The 6,971-nt window shown below is 44.6% G+C and overlaps 1 pseudogene across 1 annotated transcript in view; it reads right to left on the reverse strand.

Annotated features, from left to right (window-relative positions):
* Positions 1 to 824: 824 nt before the first annotated feature.
* Positions 825 to 6,971, reverse strand: part of LOC147108406 (E3 ubiquitin/ISG15 ligase TRIM25-like) — a 38,305-nt pseudogene continuing 32,158 nt past the window's right edge. Inside the window, exons 5-6 of the transcript XR_015080587.1 lie at positions 6,065 to 6,224; positions 825 to 1,379 (exon numbers count right to left, since the gene is read on the reverse strand). The product of XR_015080587.1 is annotated as an E3 ubiquitin/ISG15 ligase TRIM25-like (transcript). The remainder of the gene's footprint in view (positions 1,380 to 6,064; positions 6,225 to 6,971) is intronic.

Raw genomic sequence — 6,971 nt, forward strand, 5'->3', positions numbered from 1 at the left:
GAACCCAGCCAAGTCTCCACGGTAAGGCTGGAGAATGACTGCAGCAGGACCTGGAGGCACAGTTTAGCACAGGCAGTGACCTCTGGGGCAGAATTTTTAAAACACTTTTTGGGACAGCAGGGACATGGAGGAAGCCCTTGAGTTAAGGTGCAAATGACGGGGAATGCATCACCCCGCACTGAAAAAAAGACTTGGATGTCCCAAAATCCTTTACAGCCAATGAAGTACTTTTTGAAGTGTAGTCACTGATGTAATGTAGGAAATGAGGCAGCTAATTTGTGCACAGCAAGCATCCACAAATAGCAATGTGATCATAACCAGATAATATGTTTTTTAGTGTTGGTTAAGGGATGTTTCGAATAGTACCATGGGATCTATTACATCCACCTGAGCGGGCAGATGGGATCTCAGTTTAACATCTTGTTGGAAAGATGGCACCTCCGACAGTGCAGCACTCTCTCAGCACTGTACTGGAGTGTCAGCCTAGATTTTGTGCTCAAGTCTTTGGAGTGGGACTTGAACCCATGACCTTCTGACGCAGAGGCGAGAGTGCTACCCACTGAGGCATGGCTGACATTGGTGCCATGCAATGGTTCCTCTAGGGTCAGGCAATGGTTCCATTCGTGCCATGCATAATAGCTAACTGGAGGAATTACCAAGTGGCACCAGTGCAAACATTACACAAAACCAGAGGAGCCATCGCTATTGCATGGCACCATTGAAATCATTGCGTGGTACTAGAGGAAATATGTCTTTAAAGGACAGGCATTCTTGCAGTTTTTTTGGTTCAATCACTTCCTTTTTGTGTATGGAGTATTATCAGTGCTTTAATTATCACTTTAGACTGCACAGGGCCAGGGATGTAGTGAAATCAGCCACTCCCAGAGCTGGGTAGAGGGGCTTAGTGAATGCTTGCTGCTGGAAGGTGTGCAACAGAGTGAGTTTCCTGTCGGACACACTGTAAAACGTGATTATTCCAGCCTCAAAATCCACATACACTCCCACTCTGGTGGGCATCTGAACCGTTAGTTTAGTAACATTGTTATTATGCAAGGCTGCAAGGCTCCCTGGCTCCGAGTACAGACACCACGACTCCTTGTTCTGTCCCAGTGAACACTCTTTACCCTCGCCCTTCCGGCTCAGGCTGTCATAACACATCCCAATATCCCACCGGCGGCGGTCTCCACCGACCTCCACCTCCCAGTAGCAGCGGCCACAGCTCACTCGCTCGGTGCACAGAACCTGCCACCAGTAGTTGAACCTCTTCGGGGTGTCGGGGTAAGGTTGTTGGCGCTTTGATCCTGATACAGACCGGTTACTGTCAGACAGGATCAGGTGAGGAAATGCTGTGCGAGGATCCAGAGTCGGTGTCTGTCCGTCTATGAATGAAACGAGCAGCTTGAGTAAACCCCAGCCATTCACCCCTGTGAAAGGGAGCTGTCCGAATGCTTTTAATTACATTAGAACAACTGCTGGTTAGAAATATTACATAGAATTTACAGCACAGAAACAGGCCATTCAATGCCGGTGTTTCTGCTCCACACAAGCCTCCTCCCACTCTATTTACTTCATCTCATCCTATTGACATACCTTTCTATTCCTTTCTCCTTCATGTGCTTATCCAGCTCCCCTTTATGCTAGTCACTGCAACCACTCCAGGTGGTAGCAAGTTCCACATTCTCACCACTCTGACTAAAATGTAGTAAGGAATGGCTGGGAGTCAGCTACTGGTTGGGATTTATGTATAAATTGCGCAATGTTCCCCCTAAGGTGCACAGCCGTGCAGCAATTGCGAGGTCCTGCACAGGCCACTCACCAGCTGCTGCCGCTGGAAGGGATGAGGCGCATGCGCAGCAAATTTAAAGGGCCCGCGCAGGGAAACAAAAATTAGAGGGAACATTGGTTATGCGTCACACGTGGGACCTTCCTCATCCTGACACCTCCACGTACAGACAGGGAATTCCTTTGAGCCACCGTGCTGGATTTCTATCAGGAATTGATCGCTCCTCTATCTAGCTTTTGGTTAAAGACACTGCTCAACCTATTTATCCAACATTCCCTGTTTGTATTTCCAATTTAGAAATTCTCGCTTTTTTTTTCGATTTCTGATTTTTCTCGAAACCTTTTCAAACAATTCATTTTTCTAATCAGTTTCCCCTCACACGACTCTTTCTCTTTTGTCATCTCAATACTCTTCTGCTGTAAAGGGTGGGTTATACTACTGCTGCTATCTTTGTTCACTAAAGGTCTTTTAGATCTTCCATGAGACCACAACTATGGACACTGTAGCAAAACACACGACAGAGCTCACACAACGCCATGGAAAACACATGGACTACTTAACACAGGAATTGGCAAGAAGGACTCAAATCATCGAACACTGAAATATTTCTATCCTGGGAGTGGGAGTGGGAAATACTTTGGCCTATTGGGATTCCACACAAATGAAGTGAGTGGGGAATATAATGCTTTACTGCTTTGGACACCTAGGGCAGGATTTTCATTGGGCCGTGGAGGCGGGAATGGAGGAGTGTGGAGTGTTACAATCTCGAAATCGGGGGGCACGAACCCATTCCCCCCCCCCAAACCCGCCTCCATGCCAGTTTCAAAGGAGGCGAATACCTGACCTGTGCTGGGAGCCGCCTCCCCGAGGCGGGAAGGGGATTAGTGCCAATTAACTGCCTGTTAACAGGTAGTTAACAGACAGTTTTTAGCCTAATCCCTATTTTTATTCCTGAAGTGTGGGATTCCCGATGGCTCCAAACCATGCCAAGTTGGCGAGGTGGACCATCGGGCTGAAGGACTTGGAGGGTTCGAGATGTCCGGTGTTCAGGTGAGTGATGTGTGCATGAGTGCAGAGGTAGGTGTGTTTGGTGTGTGTAAAGTGTTTAAATAAGTTTTACTTACCTTTACAGCCTTCCTTCCTTCAGGTCTCGAGAGTCCCTCATCTCACCGGCACAGAAAGCAGAATGGCTGCGAGCTGTCAAAAGTTGCAGCATTCAACTTTCTGTTCTGGAGAGATCACTAAATCAGCCTGAGAGGAAGGAATTAACTTAGTGTACAGATTGTCAGTGTTTGACAGCTTCAAAGAGCTGTCAAACGCTGATATTTCATCTGTCAAAAGCTCTTGACAGATGAAATGTCAATCTGTGACGTCACCTGTTCCCGGGTGGCCCTTAATTGGCCTGCTGAGCCCACTGGGTGGGCTCAACAAGGCCAATCAAGTGAAAATTGCGTGGGTTGGCCACAACTCGATGGAGGCGGGACTACAACCCCAAAAGTTGTAGCCCCGCCTCCTACACACCTCCAGTATCAAAATCCAGCCCCTCAGCATCAACCCTAAGAGTTGGAGAAAGCGACATTATTTGGTTATGACAAGGTAATTTTACAAGCCCTCTCTCTTCCCCCCCGTCGCTCTCTCTCTTCCCCCCAGTCGCTCTCTCTCTTCCCCCCCAGTCGCTCTCTCTCTTCCCCCCAGTCGCTCTCTCTCTCTCTTCCAACAACAACATGCCCTCAAAAAAGCCTCGGCACCGCCGGGCACTTTAGCTAGTGGAATATAAAGAAGATAGTTTTCTAGATCAGTATGTTGAGGAACCAACTAGGGAACAGGCTATTTTAGATCTAGTATTGTGCAATGAGAAAGGGTTAATTAATAACCTTGTAGTAAAGGGGCCTTTAGGGAAGAGTGACCATAATATGATAGAATTTTATATTAAGTTTGAAAGTGATTTCATTAAATCTGAAACTAGGGTCTTAAATCTAAACAAAGCAAACTACGTAGGTATGAGGGGCGAGTTGGCTAAGGTAGGTTGGGAAACTACATTAAAAGTTTTGATGGTAGACAAGCAATGGCTAGCATTTAAATAATTAATACATAATTTACAACAAATATACATTCCTTTAAGGCACAAAAATCCCACAGGAAAAGTGGTCCAACTGTGGCTAACAAGAGAAGCTAAAGATAGTATTAGATCAATGAAAGAGGCTGATAATGTTGCCAAAAAGAGCAGTAAGCCTAAGGATTGGGAGGATTTTAGAATTCAGCAAAGGAGGACCAAGAAATTAATAAAGAAAGGGAAAATAGAATGAGAGTAAACTAGTGAGAGATATAAAAACAGACTGTAAAAGCTTCTATAGATATGTAAAAAGGAAAAGATTAGCGAAAGTAAATGTGGGTCCCCTACAGGCTGAGACAGGAGAAATTATAATGGGGAATAAGGAAATGGCAGAGAAATTAAACAAATATTTTGTGTCTGTCTTCACGGAAGAAGACGCAAAAAAACTCCTGGAAATAGTGGAGAACCAAGGGTCTAGTGAGAATGAGAAACTGAAATAAATTAGTATTAGTAAAAAAAAGTACTGGAGAAATTAATGGGACTGAAAGCTGATAAATCCCCTGGACCTGATGTCCTACATCCTAGGGTTTTGAAAGAGGTGGCTATAGAGATAGTGGATGCATTGGCGGTCATCTTCCAAAATTCCATTGATTCTAGAACGGTTCCCATGGATTGGAAGGTAGTAAATGTAACCCCACTATTTAAGAAAGGAGGGAGAGAGAAAACGGGGAACTACAGACCAGTAAGCCCGACATCAGTAGTAGGGAAAATGCTAAAATCTATTATTAAGGACATAGTAACAGGGCACTTGGAAAATAATAATAGGATTGGGCAGAGTCAACACGGATTTATGAAAGGGAAATCGTGTTTGACGAACAGAGTTTTTTGAGGTTGTAAGTAGCAGAATAGATAAGGGGAAACCAGTGAATGTGGTGTATTTGGATTTTCAGAAGGCATTCGATAAGGTGCCACACAAGATGTTATTAAACAAAATTAGGACTCATGGGATTGGGGGAATATACTAGCATGGATTGAGGATTGGTTAACCGACAGAAAAAAAGAGTAGGAATAAACGGGTCATTTTCAGGTTGGCAGGTGGTAACTAGTGGGGTACCGCAAGTGCTTGGGCCTCAGCTATTCACAATCTATATCAATGATTTGGATGAGGGGACCAAATGTAATATATCCAAGTTTGCTGATGATACAAAGCTAGGTGGGAATGTAAGTTGTGAGAAGGATCCAAAGAGGCTTCAAGGGGATATAGACAGGCTAAGTGAGTGGGCAAGAACATGGTGGAAAAATGTGAAGTTATCCACTTTGGTAGGACAAATAGAAAAGCAGAGTATTTTTGAAATGGTAAGAGATTGGAAATGTTGGTGTTCAGAGGGACCTGGGTGTCCTTGTACACGAATCACTGAAGGTCAACATGCAGGTACAGCAAGCAATTAAGAAAGCAAATGGTATGTTGGCCTTTATTACAAGAGGATTTGAGTATAAGAGTAAAGATGTCTTACTGCAATTATATAGGGCCCTGGTGAGACCACATCTGAAGTATTGTGTACAGTTTTGGTCTCCTTACCTAAAGAAGGATATACTTGCCATAGAGGGAGTGCAACAAAGGTTCACCAGACTGATCCTAGAATGGGGGGATTGTCCATGAGGAGAGATTGAGTAGACTGGGCCTATATTCTCTGGAGTTTAGAAGAATGAGAGGTGATCTCATTGAAACATACAAGATTCTGAAGGGATTGACGGTTAGATGCAGGGAGGATGTTTCCCTGGCTGGGGAGTCTAGAACCAGGGGCCACAGTCTCAGAATAAGGGGTCGGCCATTTAGGACTGAGATGAGGAGAAATTTCTTCACTCGGAGGGTGGTGAATCTTCGGAATTCTCTACCCCAGAGGGCTGTGGAGGCTCAGTTGTCGAGTATATTCAAGACAGAGATTAATAGATTTTTGAATATTAAGGGAATCAAGGGATATGGAATAGTGCAGGAAAGTGGAGATGAAGTAGAAGATTAGCCATGATCTTACTGAATGGCAGAGCAGCTCGAAGGGCCAAATGGTCTACTCATGCTCCTATTTCTTATGTTATGTTCTTATGTTTAGTCTCTGTCAATTAAAGCCCTACCCTCCAATGTTTCATTCATATCTGAAGAAGATGGGAGTGTCGCTGGGTGCTGTGTGCTCCTTATCCAGGTGTGCAGCTGTTTCCATAGATACTTACACATACTGACCAGAAGTTACTGGCCAGGGTTGGCTGGGGTGCTGCCACATACTGCCATTGGACCCAGTCCGCCAGCCTTTCCACAACAGTTATACCCACATCAGAGTCGGGGTCGGTGCTATGAATGGTTCAGATGCGTCCTTCATTCTAAAGAAGAAAGAGCTTGCAGTTATATGGTGTCTGTCATGACCTCATGACGTCCCAAAGCACTATACAGCCAATGAATTACTTTTGAAGTGGTGGTCACTGTTATAAGATAGGAATCATGGCTGCCAACGTACGCACAGCAAGCTCCCACAAACAGCACTGAAATATTGACCGGATAATCTGTTTAATGGTGTTGGTTGAGGAATAAATATTGGCTAGCACACGGGAAAATGCCCCAGTTCTTCTTCCAATAGTGCCATGGGATCTTTATGTCCACCTGAGAGAGGTTTAACGGCTCATTGAAAGATGGCACCTCCGACAGTGCAGCACTTCCTCAGCACTGCACTGGAGTGTCAGCCTGGAGTCTCTGGAGTTATAATTAAACCACAACCTTCTGATTCAGAGGCGAGAGAGCTTCCCACTGAGCCACTGCTGTCACATAAACCATACAGACGAGGAGGTCCCAGCTTCAATTCCAATCTGTATTGAGTCATCTGCTCACAGAATGCTATTCAGCAACGCCTTGCTGCAAGGCTATGTGTTACTTTGAGTGAGGAAAGGATTGGCTCGGCTTTGACCCTCACATTGTAGAACAGCCATTTGACAATCATGAGACACTCACTCACAACTAAAGAAATGTTGAAAGGTATCAAAACTACAAGCATTAGAAATAAATTAAAACAGAATCATGTGCTTTATTAGATTTCAGACTCATTAAAATATTACTGAGGGCAGGAAATGTCACAAATTATATAAAATATG

Source organism: Somniosus microcephalus, chromosome 13 (genome assembly GCF_052327205.1).
Source record: "Somniosus microcephalus isolate GS21.2 chromosome 13, FLI_Smic_1.0, whole genome shotgun sequence".
Classification (NCBI taxonomy): Eukaryota; Metazoa; Chordata; class Chondrichthyes; order Squaliformes; family Somniosidae; genus Somniosus; species Somniosus microcephalus.